The sequence below is a fragment of the Neodiprion fabricii genome, chromosome 6 (genome assembly GCF_021155785.1).
Source record: "Neodiprion fabricii isolate iyNeoFabr1 chromosome 6, iyNeoFabr1.1, whole genome shotgun sequence".
NCBI lineage: Eukaryota > Metazoa > Arthropoda > Insecta > Hymenoptera > Diprionidae > Neodiprion > Neodiprion fabricii.
In genome coordinates, this window is record NC_060244.1 from 3096396 (window position 1) to 3117034 (window position 20639).

General features: G+C 42.9%; 1 protein-coding gene and 1 long non-coding RNA gene across 3 annotated transcripts in view; one reads left to right on the forward strand and one right to left on the reverse strand.

Moving 5' to 3' along the window:
- LOC124185219 (ets DNA-binding protein pokkuri) overlaps positions 1-20639 on the forward strand; it is a 96667-nt gene that overhangs the window by 66648 nt on the left and 9380 nt on the right. Inside the window, exon 3 of one of the 2 annotated variants that reach the window (XM_046575758.1) lies at positions 8293-8393. The gene's annotated coding sequence lies outside the window, so the exon portion shown is untranslated. Of the gene's footprint in view, positions 1-8292; positions 8394-13321; positions 14575-20639 lie in introns of those variants that run through there. The other variant, XM_046575757.1, reaches the window with a different exon arrangement.
- On the reverse strand, positions 10678-12755 carry LOC124185223. The gene is made up of 3 exons (XR_006871352.1): positions 12531-12755; positions 12148-12450; positions 10678-11343 (listed from the first exon to the last, which is right to left on the reverse strand). It is a non-coding gene; the product is annotated as an uncharacterized LOC124185223 (long non-coding RNA).

Below are 20639 nucleotides of genomic sequence, written 5' to 3' on the forward strand. Positions count from 1 at the left end.
TATACCTCAACTGTAACTGTTTGGGTGAAAGAAGACATGGCCACGTGAGTAACTATTCGGGATTCCTACCGATGCATATTCGCATGGAAGTTGAACACGATAGTCGAAATTGCCTGTGCTCGCTCTGGGACTTGTATGCTATTTCTATAATACATCTGTTCAACCTCTTTGCCTGTAATATCCCGTGAGAGACGTGGTAGGTACCAAAGATGAGAATCACGGATAAAAATCGGCGTGTTTCAATGTGTGATCGACCTTGCTGTTTATTATGGGCACGCGACATCGGAACTTGATTCGTGGGTCAAGTGGTTAACGATGAGTAGATACCACCGAAAGTGAAGGCTCATGCCTTATACAGTCGTAGAGTCCTTCGAATGAGTTATGGGTACATTGATTCTAATCTCTTCCAAATGAGCGCATCTGCGGACACGGGTTGATAATCAAGTTGCTGATAGGGACTAAAAATAGGAGATGGTGCTTCTTCCTCCTTTCTTATCTACTCGCAGCACCGATACCAGCATTGCTTACCGAAATACCATTCCTCAGTAAATCAAAGGATGACTGGTAGACTATTAGGAAACTGTCCAGGGTAGGTGTATAAGTCAACTGACGATAGTGGGTGTTTGTTGTCGGCTACATTTAAAATACGGTTACCCTGTACAAGATATTATGCCTACCTTGTACTATTGTAGAGGAAAAAAAGAGACAAGTGAAAGAGAAAGTGCCCGCGTGGCACCTCCAGCGCACGCGTCTTATGCGCTAACTTACATAATCGGTTGCAGTCGCACGTGACCACACCAGTCTGTTACGCGACAAAGATACAATCCACTTGGTACGAGCTGTACGTGTCCGCGATGCAAGTCAGCCAATTCCTGAATGTTATACGGTACATCCGAGTAGTGGTCCATTGGTATACCTAATCGTAATTTTCCGGGATACCGGAAGTCCAGAGCAACCCTCCTTCCAGATAAATACGAGCGCTGTCGCGGATAATGACTGACAATATTTCTTGGAAAGTTGCAAGTGCTTCTTAGTTTTGGTTAGAAACCAGGTTACCTTGAATGACTATTGTTCTCTATAGTACATATCGATTTCACAGACAATAGTTGTGAACGAGACTCACGAGAGCGTTGAGATAATTCGAAACATGTTTTTACTTTGACACATTATGTAAGGAAATCTTCAACGTACGAAATCAGCTGATACAAGCGACTGGTATACGCTAGATATTTATACACGCCTTCTCAGAAACCTTCATGATTCTATGAATGATACCGTTTTAGAAGGAAGAAGAAAAAAAAATCGATGTTATTAACCATACTTATTCTCAATATATTAACATTATCGATTGATTCACTATACATATATAGTCAAGTATAATTTACATACCATGATTGATTTTATGCGGTCGGTAGAGTAGCCACGATCAAAGCGATGCTGGATGTTGATACGGAGTGGAAGTTGGAAGAAAATGTGTAGCAAAATATTAGGAACTCCAAGCCAGGAACAGTGCTCCTCATGTCCTGGCTGAAATTCAATTCGCACAGTCGTTACACCCAATCATACAAACCGTAAACATTGAAGACCTCGTTGAGTTTTCTTCCAACAACCCTGAAAGTCGCACGTGGATGTTCCCGATGTTTTCAACCCTAAAAAGAGTTAGGGGTGACAGAAGATGGAACAAGTAAAAATTCGATTATATCTTTGGTAAAAAAAAAAAATGTGAGCAAACAACGAATCTCAACAGGATGCTTTATTTATAAAGAAACAACTAAGGGACCTGCCACATCATTTTGTGAGCATTACCAAACTTTAATAGCAAAGAAATTTGACGGTCATATTCAGTCACATGAGCTTCATGTGATAATGTTACACTCCTTCTGGATCATCCAATTTGTGGAATTCACTGGCCTTGGACCATCATCCAATAATTGTTAATCGACGATACTGATTACTTTCTTTTTCAAATTTCAATATAAACACATGTTGGCCAATACGAGATGGCCTAAATGAATTTTAACAGAACTCATTATCTCAACGCTGGACTGATGAGAAGCAAACAAACGGATGTGTGTTATTTTGGTACAAGTGTCAATGTATGCTTTGACATGTAAAACTTTCATCGATGGTAAATTATACTATCCTTCTCGACGCAGTTCTGGTTATAGTCCAGAGGTCTTGGTGCCGATCGCGAGTCTTACCTCCTCGTCCCGATGAAACAGACTGCAGCTTTATGCATGTTTCATACTCCGCCTTCGTCGCACTTGGCCTCGAGTGGAACCGACCTAAGTATTGAATATTTCTCTCTCTAAGGTAAGGGAAAAAGTGGGTCGATCGGTACGTAACTTATGGTATTTATAACCCCGCAAGTGCCACGTGAATATATCTACTACAAAATTAGGAACTCATCGCCTGCAGGCTGTAACTAGTACTGTAGAAATCGAACTGTTGTGTCAACCGCTTGTCACTTGCACAATATACTTGAATTATTACTGAGAATATGAAAATCGGTAAGTGCTACACATTTTACTGCCGTTGGACCCAGCAGAATCGCTTCGAGCTATCCCCACCTACATATGTATATATTTTATCGGAATACTACAAAGTGTGCAGACCCGCTAGTCAAGCAGACAGGAAGAAAATAGGCACACTACATATTTACTCCCGTGTCTGACTGATATATTATACATATATATTACACGTAAACATTATAACTATATAGTGTAATAATCTGAACGTCTGTGTTTCCATACGCTTACTTCGTCCGCTATTATCGCTCTGTCCAGCAACCCTAAGTTGAGTCTACCAGTTACTGATCCTGTCCCAATTATTGATCTTTTTCGGTTGTATCTGTTTGATCTTTAGTTTTACAATTACGAAAAAATATATTTTTGATTTCTTATCTTCTAGCAATTGGTTTTAGTCATTGAGAATTTTCACAATTTCTGTCATCAATTTATAAATTGGGAAAGTAAAAGGGTCGATAATTGGGTCTAAACGTGTCAATAACTGTTGCACTTACCTCAGTGGAGAAACCGCAGATCTCTACAAACAGGAATCCGCGTACCATTTAATTCTGTGGCACCGTGTAACAGGTAGCTCAGACTCTTGTGTGCGCATAAAGCAAGGTCTAAAATGTTGAAGTTGGTATATCACAACACCCGCTGTTGGAATGAAAATGTGAGGTGTCGGAATCGGTTTTGAAAATATTTCGGTTCTGTGTACGAATAACACCATTAAGAGCAGCGAGTTTAAGTTGAAAGTGTTAGGCGTGATAAAAACTGTCTTTCCTTGTCGTTATACTTACACTCATACTAGGTATACCTTTTTTTTTTTTCTTTTTGGGTATTTTTCGGAAGCCTTTTGTTCATCGAAATGAAAGTGGTAAACGTGTGAGTATAAGGTACCGCGTATGTAACCGTATACGAAAGGATTAGTCAATTTCTTGTCGCGTTGTTACAGGCGTTTGTAATTGGCCAATTGATCATTGATATTCTAATATTATTTGATCCTCGTTACCCGGTGTACACTAGAAAGTGCAAGGCCGAGGGAGCGAGCGAGTTTCTGACGATGGTCAAGTAACCGGTAAGTATATTTCTGAAATGAGTCACGGCTCAGCGAGCCCGGTCGTGTCGCCTCTCTCGAAGTTCCCTTCCTCGCTGCGAGTTATGCCGCAATCAGTTCCGGTCTTATAAAGTATGCATTTTAAATCAGCAGAGCGTTAATTACAAGACGCGAGGTTGCCTAGACCGGCAGACTTCGAGCGACCCTCGCGTTACAGAAGCTGTCAAAGATGACGTACTTCATCGCGTTTAAGTTATATCGAATATGTTTATACAGGGTTATATGCATACGCATCTAATGCAAACATACAGTCTACGTAAGTTAGTCACACGTGACTCATTTTCACGCGGGCACAAAGAACTCTCCGAAAACACACGTCAACCGAGTTCTCTCTCATGTATAATTGTACGCAGCATTCTCGCATGTAAGTATAAGGCGATACTGTGTCGGTGCGAAGCTGTATAACTTGAGTTTACGAATAGCTGGATGAAATCACGAGGCTGTTTAAGCGGAACTGCGGTGGAGGCGCTACGCGGTACCTCAGGAGGACAATGTATAAAGCAAAGTGATGGTACGCCTCCGGAATTCCATTCCAAACGAGGGAATGACTGACCCTTCTCTTGCCTACCTTTGTAGCTATGCAAATACAATTTATATAACCCGAGCATGTTTTACCCGTTTTTTCATGCCTGTTTTCCGTACACAAAGTACCTGTTTCTATGACGGTAGAGAGAGTCTGCGAATGCGCGTGCGCGGATAAATGAAAATACCAATTTTAAGTCGTAAAAGTTGAAAGTGGTCTTTTCCGTACTCCGCGCACGCGCCGTCGCGGACTAATCTGACATTACGCGATTCTAACCTCAATTTTTCTGGCTTTGAAAATACGATTAGACGCTTTCGAAGGAGGAAACGCATTGCTGGAGCTAGAAGACGAACTCCATTGGAAGTCCCTTGCGGTTTGGCAACGTCATTATGCGTTTCGCTAATGATTCGCACTAGGCAGGATCTGCTTGACCGCGAGCTCGGCTACCGTTTCTCATGTCGCGTGAATTTTCGTTCTATACTAGGTTTTACCAGCGTTGTTTCCTGTACTACATTGGAAAATCAACGTTTCCAAGTAGAACCGCAAATTATTTTACAGTATCAACAGAAATAAAGACTGTTAGCCGTTTGCTTAACTCATATTTGACGATAGATGATTGTATCTCGTGGAAACATAAAATTAAAAATAAAAATTCCGTCGTTCTCTTTGATTGCATGCCGCAGGCCTGATTGTCAGACCTTAACGACTGTTGAATCTGCTACTTTATATATTGTACGGATTATTGTCCTTACCAATGAAAACGCATCTTTATCAGTATCCCTAATAATCATTGTTCAAATTTGCCGTAGGTACGAATGGTATGTGTGTACTCGGTATGTCGTATTTAGGTACAGTTGGAGTCTTTTCGATCGAGTTCTAGGATAAATTTGGCGAGCGATGACGCGCCTTGATAAGATTGTAAACAGACCGAAGTGATCGTAGATAAAACATTGGAAAAACTAGATATTTGGAAAACACATCGCGTATATCGAGTATATGGTAATTACTGCGACAACTATTTCGTGTGAACGGAAATATTACTTCAGTTGTAAGAGGTAACGGTCGAACCGATGCCTGGTGGTATAAAACTGTACGCTTTAATATGTCTAGGACAGAATCTGTGTCTCCGGAACGAGAAAGAACGTAATAAAGTCTTCTTACGTTTCTGATATCAGCTAGGTCACGGCGACGATTAACACGGTGCTAAAGTTGAGCATCAATTAAAAAGGTCGGCCCAGAACTCGTTCATTAGAAAATTATGTAGTACTGGATACCCCGGTAAAGGGTTTAAAAAGATACTGTTTACATAATTGCGCCTTTCGAGGAATCTGCTCGCGATAATCTCTATTTTATCACACAGGATTTCGCTACAGTAGCGACAAAATCTTGATGAAAAGAGAAGATCGTTGCTACGCATTTCGCGCTGTCATTTTTATTATTAGTCCATGCGATCCGTGCTCGTGGATAGGAACAAACGTGACGTTAAATGTAACGGAAAAATTTACAGTAATTTATTTATTATGTATTTATGTGTTTGAACAACTTTGCTTATCGAAATAGGAAGATTGAGGTTTTTTATTTTCTATTTTGCACAACTCGGTCGCGCGAATTTTCATCCGCATTCTGAACAATGACACGTGAATTTCGCAATCCTTCCGATTTTGCTACTCAATCCAAGGCTGAAATGTTGAAAAGTATTCTGATGCGCAAAGCGCAGGCAGGCTGGTGAAACAGGTTGAAATATTCAAGCTGATTCTTTGATGCACAGAACTCAATGCCAATCGTCGAGAGACTCGCGTGTCTCAATTTATGCACTCTGCGCTGCAGCTCGCCGTGACGTGGAAATATCGAAGAAACTTTTATCAGGAGAACAGAACGTGAAACGAAAAGGTTCCGGAGATGTCTTTACCAACCGTTACAAATGACTTCTCGGAAGATGAGAGGAAACTGTTCGCATCTTTGCGAGACCGCGTATATTAATCTCCACTCTGCAGCCACGCAATGAAGAGAATTGCTTTGTATTGATTTACGTATTGATACCAGCAAATTTGCAAATCTCGGAAATCAAATCAAGTTTATACTCGTCATTTACATTCCGCGAAGTCCACGTGCCGTTTTTTACTTATAAGTTGATATATTTCATTTATAAACTGCATTATAATGACGGAAACGTCGTTAAATAATTCTACGCAACTGTGCCAACAACAACAATATTGTACTTTCGGGTTTACGTTTGGCTTTATGATTTTCCGTATGAAAGTAGTTGACGAAAAACCCAACCGCAATTATTTTAAGAATTTTTCGACCCAGCGTATCTTACGTATGATTTAAAAACTGGAAGCAAAATAACCCTAGTTTCTAAATCTGAATAAAATTTTGAAAAAACATAAAAGCTCATTATAACATCTCTGTGAATAGATATTTTTCGGCCCATATTGTAATGAGCTATTATGTTTTACAAAGCCAATCTGAGACATCGACGTAGAATCTTGATCAAGATGTCATGGATTACTCCGCATACATGGTACTTGTGCAATGGGTATAAAACCCATATTAGATAGAACCTGATAGTCCTCGATTATCAGAAACTCCCAGCAGTATTGCGAGTTATGTATTTTCATACTTGTTGCTGGAACTTCCTTCCTCGGATCTCCCTTCGATTCTCGTGACTTTCTCGTCTGGCACCCTCCGCATAAATCTGTACATTTACTCACGCATCGGGTATGTCTCGTAGATGACCGATCATAATCAACTGACCCAACTTCCTCGGCTATCATCTTACGCCATGCGTGGCGTACAGTCTCCCACGGGACGATTAACTTTTTCTTTGTTTTTTTATTTATTTTTTTTTTTTTTATTACAACGAGGGGCGACCCTCGCGTAGCAAGTGCCTGCATTCCTCGGTGTATACATCACGTGGGTCGGAGTTTTTTTTTTCTCCGGCCTGTACGGGGTACACAGCCCTAGGCGAGCCTACGAAGAACCCAACTTTTGACGTGTGTGCGTTTCTCCTCTCGATCGGAACCAGCCTTCCGATCGAGGGGGGAGACTACCGTTCTTAGTCGAGGTACAGTAAATTTGTCTCGACGAAGTAGGGGCTCCGCACTCTCTTGCCCTAGCACCGCTACAACAGGAACTGTTCCACCCAAACCATATGTAATGGTATGTAATGGTATGACACCGTCGAAATACTTTCCGTTCGTCCCGTAACATCTCACACGGATCCATGCCCTGCATCCGGTCGAGACACAACGAGCAATCGAGGTGCAGGTTACGTAAAATTTGATTTGCTTGGAAATGTATCGCGGTGTAAGTAAGCATGTCACACTCGCTGTAAAGGTAGACTGCACGCACTAAGGTATATCTACAAAGAGACAACGATAAATATCCGCGCGTACGCATGCGCGGATCATAAATAATCCGGGTAGATACCCGCTTACAGTATACCTGTACGGTATAAGCGAACAGGAGACAAACGATCTATTAAAACGGGCGACTTTCCTGTTCCGTAACGTTCTCCGCTCCGCGGGAAGCCCGAAGATATACCCGCCAAGACCAGATCACCTTGCTACGCCACTCCTGTTTCCATCCAACGTCCTCCTCCTTCGTCCCTCGCCGCTTCTGCAGACCGAGCTCTCTTCGCTCTGCCTCCCTCCCTCCCTCCCTCCCTCCCGCCGTTCTTTCTCTTTTACATTTTTATTTTTATCATTTTTTTTCTTTATCCCCGCTCCGACGAGCCCAGCATCCCATCCTCCCGGATGTGCGCCTCCGCGCGGGGCTTCGTTACGTGGCATTCTTGTGCGTCCTGCATACGTCGCGTCCAGAATCTTTAACAAAGACCCAGAGGCTTGAACCTCCGCTGAACTTAAACCTCCCCGCCACAACGGCATAACTGTGCGGCTACTTCTGCGATCTATGTATGTGTGTTTTTACGTAGCGAGTGCATGATGAGGTATCTAGACATATGTGCAATCAAACAGATTCAACGCATGCCGAATTAATTGCCGTAACTTCTTCAGATCTGTATTCATACTTTCGCGCGCGCGTGTGTGCGGATGTGTGTTCGTGTTTACGCGCATACACACTTCGCGTTATCCAAATATATATGTATATGTGCATGTACAATTTGTATTTTATCTTTTCAGAAGGCAAACCATACGATGATCCGTACTTTCGGCCGCAGGTCAACGTGACGCAGGGCGGGGATGAAATAAAATTGCCAATCAATTTCGGATCCTATTATTCTGTGAGTATGACAAAGATTGTAAACGATAATATTTACGGGTATTGGATTGGTAAAGCGCTCATCGATCCCGTTCGAACTGACGTTTGCAGACGCTGAGACACTTCCAAGCTGATGTATTTAGCATGCACTTTCGTGTCGCGAGAATATGTTACATACGTACACGCGCATATGTATATATATACGTAGACTGTATGTGATCATTTACGTACTCGCGCCGCCGGGCCTAAGTGGGGAATGATATCCCTACTACCAAAGTGTCGAGGAATGCGAGAAGTCGGATAATCTAATTTCCGTTTCAGAGATGTCTGCAGCCTACGCTGTAGGTGGGTAGGTAGGTAAGGTGAGTACAAGCAAAGGCTTACCTCCGCTCGACTGATAATAATTAGGAGAACTCTAGCCGTGATAAGTGAACGTGGAGTACACACGGTTACAGATTTACGACGACGCATGCGAGCGTAATGTGCGTGTTTGAGAAGAGAGAAAAAAAAAAAAATTCAAGGTTACCGACGCAAATCTGTCGTATATACGCGTACAGATATTATTATAGATCGAAGTCTAAACTCGAATCCTCCCGGTAGTCGGAGAACATCTTTGGACACCTAGCCGATACCTGTGAGAGTTTACACTGTATAGTTCCTCATCGTCTTGTCACATTTTATATTCCTCATAAAATTGAGGTGTACCCGGAACTGGAAAGGCGAATTACGGTCTTCATTTTTACCTATTCACTTCCCGGTATGAAGACAAAACACTTCATTTAGTATTTCAACTTGCTAAGATCTTGTTCCACTCACTGTATTACACGGTACGTATGGGAATATGAAAAATATACAAGAATTTTTCTACTAATGGTCAGCTCGGAGGGATTTCCGTTTGCAAATCAACAAGGAATCTACTTGGAACCGGTTTTCAACACTCGCTTGGGGATACGAAATATTTTTCCTGCTTCCCACTTGTGGATGACGCGCTGGATTCTTCATATCAAGGCGGTGCCTGCCAACAATAAGTTGGAATCACTCAGCTTGTTGGCGCGATGAAGAACGGATACCGTCGTTACATGTATAATATAAATATACTCGTGCGATGCGAGCGCGATACAATTGACAAAGGACGGTTATAATATACCACAATTCTTGATTATTATCTTATTAGCAGATAGACATCAGAGATCATCGACGAATTTAAAATTTTAATAATCAGTCAGTCGTATAGACGGGCAAGAGCTGCGTATTTTATATAGTTTTCAACAACCGAGTCTTCATCTTTAGTTCCGGGCTGCCTGACTCGGTATCGGTTTGAGTAATGGTTACCGTAGAAGTTGTATACTGTTGTGTGACCGTATAAAGGAAGGAACTATGCCTCGACGGTAACGGAAGCCCGGTCTCGGCTCTGTACCTCCAAGGAAACTGACTCACTCGACACAGCTCAGCCCACATTATCTGCAATTTACGCACTTCCGTTTCAAAGAATTATGAAATGGGAAAAAGGAGAATAAGGAGAATGTGGAAGGTGGTATTGGTGGGAGAAGAATCCGGCTGATTAGCGAACTCTTCGAAAATATCGTGTCTCATCAACTCCGGATAATGATAATAATATTCTCTAGAAACAACGCAATGCGCTGTGGTTGCTTTTACCAATCTGCAACTAAGTTACCATTCACGATGAGTGTGTGATTTTCGTTTTATCGTATACCCACCAGCACAGTTTAACTCGTGTACTCATCTGGTTAAACTTGGATGGCAATTACAAACGTAACATGCAGCCCGCAACATCAAGCTTCGGTTTAGTATGATCGAATTATTTGCAACTAGCGTACAAAGAGAAGGGCCGAGTAATATGTATTACAACGTCCTCGACGTAATTCCTCGGTAGAATAATCATTGCGTACAATTTCACCAGAAACTCGGTCAACGAATATGTTGTGTCAATGATCGCATAAATCGTAGGTATATAAGGGTTGGAAATCGCAACTTCAAGACTGGCTGTAGGGTGTCTGCTTGTAAATAGTTAAACCTGCATTTTTGCACTTGGCAAATTTGCGAGAATATCCGGCGGACTGCTCACTCGTGAATACACGTTGTGAGCTGTGACGGGAACGATTAATAAATACACCGTGTGGTTCATACGTTTGTCCAATTGTCGAGGTACAGGGTGAACAGAACTATGAAATGATAGTGCCAATAAATAATACTGTCGATGCAGTCGGGTGAAAATGTAATACTCGGATTGATAATTATCTCTTTTTATACCGGACACCAACGATGACTAACATAAACCAACGCGTGTATTTATCGCGCAAGATATATAATATAAGTAATACAGCAAATACAGATAGGCAAGGTGTGCATATATATAAAGAAATCCTGCAACGGGATACGATGAGAGATCCTTTTTCACCCGGAAAGATTTGTTTATGACTCGTTTCTGTCCCCCGGCCCTAAAAACCCCTCGTACCTAGTTCTTATACCCCACTAGGTCAGGGGTATGGTACAATGTAAGGTACACAAAGGTCGTTTGCGGTATAGGGACAGGTATTGTAATACCTAAGCGTTGACAGGCGAATGCCAAATTTCTTCAACAACGAGATTATCAGATAGTAAATTTTGAGTATCCTCAATTACTTGACTTGCGAAATCACTGTCGATTCGTTGGTGCCTTATCATCGTGGATATTATGTTACGAGGAATGACGTACCAGCAGCAGTAATTGGGTAGACGTACCGATCTATTCAATACTCTGTCCGCTTGTACAAAGTTGGAGGTACAATCGGCGTGTACCTTACATATACCTGTCTTCGTACGCAGTTGTTATACATATGCAACTACGATAAAGCTTATTCGTAAATCCCTCCATAATTAGTCGTTTATCGAATGAAAACTTTCGTTGGAAGAAAATGCCTGTCCGTCTCGACTACGATTAACGACGAAGGGGCGTCCGCACCGAGTCGATCCTGAAGCAAAACAATATTTATTAATATATGGCAAGGATAACGTTAATCCTTCGGTTTGCAAGTACACAAAGCCTGAACCCTGAGTCGGGACAGAAATTTGTTCAGGTAATACAACTGCAGGTGTAACCTGCGTGAGTCTATAGAAATAACGTATTATGGTCGACCGATCAAGCGACGACGATCCGGGGTTAATGTGTGCGTGTGTGTGTGTGTGCGTGTACCCGTAAGGACGGATAAGTCCTGCCGAGAGGACTTGCTTTGGACAAATCTCCGCTGATGGTAGAGTTATGGTCTATGGTATGCTTCGGTCTTCTATACGACGTTCCAGTATTGCACTCACAACCCTACACCGTACTACGGAAATGCATTGGGTATAAACCTATTATTATTTAGTGCAACGGTGCTTCCCTCCCTACCCTTTCTAATACTTACCTATAGGTATATACACGGTATGACCAACCCTTAACACTTTGTCATCATCAAAATACACAAAAATATGCGCGGATAACACAGTTGTATGATTGTTTTTCGTGTAATTTTCGAAAAGAAAAAAAAATAAACTGAAATATGCAACGGTGATCTTGTTGTATATACGTGCGGAAGGATCAAGTGAAAATTCGGAACTAAAAGGGTGGCTACTTTCTCGCCGGACTGTATCAAGGCGAGAGGGTCACGAAGTTAAGGCAGGAGCAGAGAGAGGGGGGCTCCGATTCAGGGCTCCTTCCGCAGGAATTAAGCGGGGCCTGGATAAGTCTAAGGCAACGGCGGGGGAGTGGACAGGTAGCTGTCCGGACACCCACAAACCTGTTCGACCTGTTATGTCCTCTCTGCGGGCGGACGGCCGAAGGGCGGCTTATGGGTCCGCTATAGCTCACTGCTTCTCTTTCTCTCTTTCTCACTCCGACGCGGCGCTGTTTTCCAAGAAATCTGAAGCATGCATCGAATCTTTTCGCTGCATCTCAATGCGTTTATGACAGACATTCTTCACGGTTTCTGACATTCCACTGCAACTAAGCGTTGATTCAACGCCCGCCGAGACGCCCGCTGTGTGGATCGATGGATCAACCCTCATCGTACCCACCCCCGGCCACAACTAGGACGTGCAATCTAAACGGCCTAAAGTGTTTGTACCTATAGTATATGTTGTACGCAGCTATGTATAATATGTATGTAGGAATTCGACGTACCGTACCTGATTTCAAATCAGGTGAAAGGAATTGGACGCACGTAGATCACGCGTGACTCTACCTTTTTACCCTTTTTCACCCTTTGACGTTTGCGCATGCGATAAGACAACGCACCTCGCATTTGGTAGACATCGTCCATCTCCCGCTCTGTTCTAATGTGACATTTTGACATCAGCGCTGTCGACGATAAGGCGCGATGTTTACGCATGTCTCGCTGTGTTCACTTGTAATCAATTGGCAATGTGAAAATCTTCTCATCGGTATTGCGAAAAAAGTAACATTGCGGAATATGAAACAGATGCATGTAATAACGCACAATCACCCATATATATACGACTTTCAGTTTCAAATCAAAGATAAACAAGTAAATATGAGAAAATCATAATGACCGTCGTCTTGCGCAACGAGATGTTCAAAACTTGAAAGAAAACGTGACGTTGCTAATAACATAACAGTCTGTAATAATAAAACGGACATAACAATCTACGCGTAGTTTTTAATCGAAGAGCCATAAGCATGCATTTGTAAACACGTTAGAATTGAGAATAGTCGCGCGTAAACCCCGCCTTCGCATATCTATCCCCGGACTCCGACGCAGCGCGCGACAGACGTGCACGCATCTATGCGAGGAAGCACAAGGAAGTATGCTCCCCCCCCCCCCCCCCCTTCCTCATTCCACCTTCCTTCTCCCTCTCGGCTGCGACAACAGCAGCCCAGCAGCCAGTAATAACCCGGACGGTCGACCGGCCGACCGAGCGACCGAGCGACCGAGCGACCGACCGACCGACCGATTTCTCCCCCCTCTACACCGACTGCTTGCCTCTTGCCGCGCTCTGGCGCTGGCGGTCCGCCTCCCCCCCCCCCCGCCCTTCATCCACCACTCGACGCTTGGGAGACTTCGACTATTTCCGTTCGACGCTCGGGAAGAGCCTATCGCGCGCCGAGATTTCTGCCCGGTTGCCAATCAGTGGATGCGCCAGCGCGGCACGGAGGCATGCATAACCTTTTATTTGATGTCGCGTACTTCCTAAACGCGAGGCGGCTAGAGAGAGGGTGAGGGTGAGGGTGACGGCGCAGGCGGTGTCGGGTGGAGGGAGAGACAGAGGCACCGGCTACCATCGTCGATCTGCAGTAACGGCTGCGGAAGCGAGACGGAATCGGTTCAGAGTGGGACGGAAGAGGTGTACTCGGAACGGCTGATTGCGGCTCCCTCGGCTCCGAGATCCGACCCGACTCCCGACTCTCGAGCGACGAGCGCGCGCGGCAGGGAACTGCCGATCAGGATCAGTCACTCGCCAACCTCAAAACGAGACGGCCGTTTTATATGTATTGTCGTTTGATACCGCTGTCCGCGAACTACGTGTAATAAGTATATATGTATATATATATAAATGTTGATTCAAATGTGGAACATCGCGTGTGCCCAGGGTTTGTGAGACGAACGAACTGAGAACCGCGAAGGGATCTACTGGATACGATATATACTTACGGCGATACAAAGGAGTTTAAAACGTATAACAGAGTTTAGCCGGTGTATTCCCAAAGTGTGTGTTGTTATACTTAGAAACTCATACGATTTTCTATTCGTGATGAACAAAACTTCAATTGTACCGAACACGCGACTGGCTACGTTACGCTCAGTGTACGGTTAAGCTAGTTTTTCAACACCATCCCCCCCCCCCCTACCCACCCATCTACCCCGTTCCTCACTATTCCTTCCTTCTTCTCAAACCTTATCGGGAGTGTGATGTTAAAGACCCGTACGCGCGCATATGTTTATCTGTAAATAAATTGGAAAGAAAAGAAAAGACTCATCTCAGTACGGAGGGTGCCATAACGAAATAAATGATTTATCAGTTTTATCTGTGATATATACATATATATATATGTGTGTATGTATGTATGTACCGCGAGTACAACAAATTTCTGGTGACAATTTATCTTGTGTGGATTTTATCCAATGACCACCGTCGAAGTGACACATATTAACCACAACTGGGCGGCAAGTGCCAGTGATTATCGGAGGATTTAAACGGGACGACAGGTAATTATTATAACACCTTTGTTCGTCAAATCTTACTCACTTACCTCCCGTTGGTAACGTTGGTGTCGCACGTTTTTCGGAATCACGTGCAATTGATAGAATAATGCGATGCAACTACCTCACCGGTTTTTGGAACAAATATATAATTGTCGAAATAATTTTCGGTTAATACCGGAGCGAATTAAAATTAAGGAATCGAGAAGTCGCACAAGTGATGTGTGTGGCGCTGTTCTTCGAAACCTTGTGTTGTCAAAACACTGACGGTCTAATTCTACGAAGTTTTACGGACTAATAACGAGTAAAAGTGCAATACTTCCGGGAACTTTCCACGGTATAACTGAAACTATGAGTAATTTGTTTATTAATCGATTCTTGGTCGGATGGAGTTACGGGCGGGAAGGGGGGGCTTACCGCTAAGCGTAGACAAACGTTGAAATGTTTCCGTACATTCCGGCAGCATTGCTTCATTGGATATACGTACGTTGATCATAATTTAAAAAAATTAATTTTTACCGAAATTGAAAGTACTCAAGACTGACGTTGCAGCGATCTTTCGCTAGATGAAATTGTAAGTCACCGAGTAGCATAAAATCACTGTTTACGGTATGTTTCGGCTGGACGACAAAGGACCAACGATTAATTGGAGAATTGATTTTGAATACGAACATACGCATCGTTACGAATAACGAATGATTTGAGAGATGGTCGTAAATGGTTGGGATCGTATTTATAGAGCGGTACATAACACTGAGCGCGGTGGGGATTCCTTTGTCGATGACTGCGCGCAATGCCATCTTTCGGTGAAGCTCGCAGCTGGATATTCTCGAGCGATAAGGGAGGGAGTGAAACGTGTTTATATCCCATTATCTGGATCTTAAACTCGTGCGGGGGAAGTGAAATTTTTGCAGCGTGTAAAATTGTCAAAACTGTTAATGGGTAAATTCTGGAAGAAGTGATAAGAAAAGCACGCGGTTGAGATAAGGAAAGAAGCGGGCCTGTCGTAAGTTCATTTTCCTGTTTACTTTTGGTCGGTAGCTGCCCGCTTATACGCCTAGTTTCGAAATTAACGCGATAAAACTGTTCGCGACTTGTCTTCTTCGTGAAATTTACAGATTACGTAAGATCGTCATCAGTTACGTGCACGCCCCGGAAATCAAGCGTGGAGGAATAATTGCCGGAATTTATATACGTACTCCGTAAGCAGTCGAACCGAACATTATGTACAACCATCCATGCCAGATAGCGATACACGTTTCCGGGAATTATCCTCGGCAACGATAGCTAAAACCTAAAACCGTCAGCGATCGATTACTCAGGATTTATCACAGACGTGGTGATGTTGCAGTCACAACGTATCGGCTGGCTTACCGGCATACATTGTCAAAAACTTTGACGAAGAGCCTGGTGTATAGAGGATGTTTAGCTCGGGTGAAGTTGGGAAAGTCATTACGGGTTGAGCAGTCCTTAACACCGGCGATAAGGAGGCTACTGTATTTACTGCACATGCAATAAATATCAATGTACGAAACGTACGTAGCGAACGGTTCGAAATCGAATGCTGGAGCGAGAGAGTCGGGCACACAAATGCAACAGCTGACGATTTATAATATAATCACTTTCCAAGAGTACTTTTCCACGCCTAATTGTTGTAAGAGGCATCGAAACGGATCTCGACCAATACGGTTATGTGATATTGGAACAGCCACCGACGCGTTTTATTTGTCTTCGGGCAAAGAAAAACCGCCTATTGTAATCTATGTCGTAATGTCTTGCTATTAAAATAGCTACGTACCTAACTGTATACACACTTTGAGTAGCTGGATTCTCAACGGCTTACGATCAAAATCCGAAATGCTAGGTCAGGATGGTCGGAATCCGATAAACGCAAAAAGAAAACACACTCATTTACCTATGGATATAAATGGAATTTTCGAGGAAAAAAAAAAAGAACAAAAGTAGTACTACTGCAGCTGATTACACGAGAGAAAGATGAAGGTGAATATAAATGTGCCTCGCCGCGACATTACAGGTGATACGTTTACACGTAGCAGCACTCCGTAATCCCCTCCCCCCCCTCGTTTTCTTATTTCTTTTCCCTTCTTGCCCCATTCTCCCCGAGGAAAACGCCTGTCACAGCGTATGCATGTAATATTATTGTATAATTGGTAGACGTTTTTCCGTTTTCGGAACGCCGTCGATCTCCTCGATCTCATCTCGAGAGATAACTCGAGGCGAGAAGAGAAGTTGAAGACGACGGAGTAGCAAGGGAGTCTGGTAGAATCGGTGACCGGGGAAAAACGGGGCATGGCTTTACAGCGATGGATGACATCCGGTCTGTCCGTAGTCTGAGAATGCGTTGCGCTGTGCTGCTCTGTCGTTTAACACACACACACATATGTGTTTTCGATGCAGAAATGGGGAAAGCAGCGTGGCGATACACGAGCGGTAATTTTACCGCTTTTAAGTGATAGAGATACTAAATAACGATGATGGAACAGGAAGAGGAAGAAATGATAATGATTGTAATAAGTAGTCTCGAATTAAATGAAGAGAAGAAATAGGCAAAAAGCGAGCGACGAGAAAAAGAATACTTCCAAGGAGTATATATATATATATATATATATGTATATATACTCCTTCGAAGTATTCTTTTATATATATATATATATATATATGTATAAAACTTCTAGTCGTCGCGGTGTAGGTTATCCACAGTAGAGATTATAATTATCTATTATTATCGATATACGCGTGTTATGAAAACTATGCAACTATGAGCATAAGGTGTGACCTATAATGGATGCACATAGGTGTAAGATTGGTAATAGAGAGCGCAAATTTAAAATCTATCCTCGGCTCGACGAGCACGCCTCGCTCACACCCGGTCAAGAATTCCTCGGCGTGTTACAACTATTATTACGAATTGGATCGCAGACAAGAGCGAACGAACCTCCTATTCCTGTATTAACCCATACGTACATCGTTAGACCGACCGACTGGTCTATTATTAGACACTTCCTTCTCGCATATTTATAACAAAGTTTAAGGAGATTATCCGGCGAGCCTGCACGTATAATATGATAGAACGGACCCTCGTACGCGAAATCCAAATATAGTCTGAAATTCGAGAGATTTTACACTTCGTAGCAGCACGGACAAAATGGACCCCTTTTAAGGAATTTTGCCTCCGATAGCATGCAGAATACGATATTTTAATAATTTCGCACCACGAGTATTTCTTTTTTTGAAAATCTGGGGCGAAGTGGAGCACATGAAAAATATGTCGTATTTATGTTCGATTTTTTGTTTGTTATCCTAAAGTCTTGTTATGCTCATTCCTAGCTCAGAGTTATGCAGGAATTCGCGCAGGTTATATCGGAAAAAAGCGATTTCATTTCGAAGATTGAAACAGATCAAAATGAAACTCCGACCGTTATAGCAATTGTAGGATCATGGTAATATAAAATTTTCAATCACAGGAATCAATTTTCAGCTTATAGGAGACTAAAGAATGTATAAAATGATTAAAATCTGAAGGATGTTAGACATTGAGTAATGAAGTAATATTTAAAAAGGGATCGGTATTCAGGACATCTACGTGTAATTACGTTTTTCTACTGCGGCGCGCAACGTCTATAAGAGACAGCAGATTAATATGCTCATTCTCTCGACGTCTGTGAACTTCAAAGTGCTAAAGGGTAGAAGACTGATGCTAGTAACGTTAACGTAACGAAACATCATGGAAAAAATAGTTATCCTACAATTTCAGAAAGACTTTGAAGGAGTTGAACTGTGGACAAAAATTTTAACATGTTTTCTTTGTTACTACTTACTAGCCGAATTTCAGAAAATTCTAATATTCAAAGTAAAGATTTTCTTTCTGAACGTAGTAGTAACGTTACTGACTTCAACCTAATTAAAAGGCGCATGGTTCCAAGGTACCTCTACACACCTGAGGAAACTTGCGCTCTGTCCGATTTTTTTTTTTTATTCTTTCATCAATGTTGTTCCTTATTCGACCACTCCGTAAAGAGTCGTCTCGTAACGCCTATGCCGGTTATTGACTTTGTATATGGTATGTATAAGTATTAAAAAATCCAAGAATGTCGCGGTGTCAAGCAGTTCTGGAACGCGCCCGGACCCGTGGACCATTCCCCGGCAGCGCTCGCTCGTTCGTTCCCATGACGAGAATCTGGTGCCGAGTGACGAGGGTAGAGCGAGGTTTTTATCGACTTCCGGTTAGCGTTACTCGTCTCTCGCATGCACGTGCAGCCTTTAACATTGCTCTGAGCTTCGGGAAGTGATCAGCGGCTCTCAACATCTACGTTTGATCACATGACGTTGCACCAGATTTTTCGGAAGCCTTGACTTGACGGTGCTTCCTTTTCGCAAGTGTATTAAACTCTTATTCACTCGTACATACGCCGACACGAAAAGCTCGAATCATTCAGATTCCGGATATTTATACGACAGCCGTTACTGGAACTGAATTCGGGGTTCTACTTTGCTATTAGACACAGAATTGCCGTTGATAAGTAATGGCAATATATGTATCAGTTTAGTTCCGTTTATGTTTTTCCACATCGAATACGTGTGTTCCACACTGTCGTCGTGCAAGTAATTTTGCAAAGCATTTCTTGTTTTTCTTTGTTGTCTCATCTTTCCTCTTCTCCGAATAGTTGAAAGTTAAGCTCCTCCATGGTTTTTTGACAATTACTCGTGGAAGCTGCTTCGCGTCCGCTACCGCGGCTTATCCTACTCTCCGAGATGCGATAACGCATAAATAGTAGGTGGGACACATCGGCGTCACCTCCCGCGTCGTTTCTTCGTCGCGTGTGTGCCCCGAGGCAGGGGGAACAGGTGCCCTGGAGCTAAAGCCGACGAAGGGTCACTGACACCTCGTCAGCAGACTCGACACTCGCTCGGCATTCGGTATTTATCAGTCGTCGGCAGTTCCCAGTGTTACCACGCGTCCGTTCGCCACGATAGCGTACTTGAGTGTACTTGAGCTGGCAGTTGTGTAGGTTCACACACCTCGAACGGATGGACCTTAGCCTGGTCGACGGCGGGTTTGATAAAAACGTGCGTTCCGAAGCGCTGCTGTACACTCGGATGCAACTTGCAATTGAGATGAAATGAGACCATGAAAATTTATTGATGTATATAACGTCGTCGTGTAAGGAAATAAGGTGAAACAACGCGCTTACGCTTTAGTTGAACCGATCGGAAAACATGTCCAAGGTGACGTCGTGTAGGTTTGATATTTTTTCCTTTAGTGATTGTGTGGTCATTTTTGCAACCTTTGATCGCAGAAACTGGGATTTTCAGCTAATAGAATATACGGAGATTAATTGGCAACATCGAGTACATAACCTGTTTACACGTGATTTCTGTGACGTCAATTTTTGATATGCGCATACTGTGCGGAAATCGGTCTTCGGTACTTCTGACAACTCCTTATTTCCTTACATCAAGATTTTTGTACGGGGCCCCGTTCGTGGACTAATTAATTCAACATCAGAGGTAAACGATTTCGCGATGAATAAAATAAAATAGTTGTTTAAAATCCTTGATTTTTATGTACACTGATGAGAATGACGCTATACTTGCTTTTTACCTCCTTGCTTTACTTCCGTCGCGATTGAACGCTAAATTTTGTTTTGCTGTATCCTGTTTTTGACAATAAACAAACCGTTACAATCAACGAGCATAAGAACAGCCTAGCCTATTCAGCGGTCAACGGTCGTCGGAAAGAAAGATGTCGTAGATAAGATATAAATATATAGGACAGTTGTTATTGTTCCTCGGTGATTACTTTCACCTCTAGTATCACACGTATAACGCTAGCGGTTTGCGTCACTGCTTGCCTTACGGGGTTGCACTTTCTTACATTAATACATCTCACAATCAGTAGAGCTATGCAGAAACAACGAAAACATGCGTGCAATACATAATGTCCGAGTAGAGGTATGCATTGGCATTGAAATATATCACTTTCTTGTATCATAAAACCCCGCTCCATGTCGCCTGTCATTTTCGGACGCGAGTTCTTTTTTTAAATATTA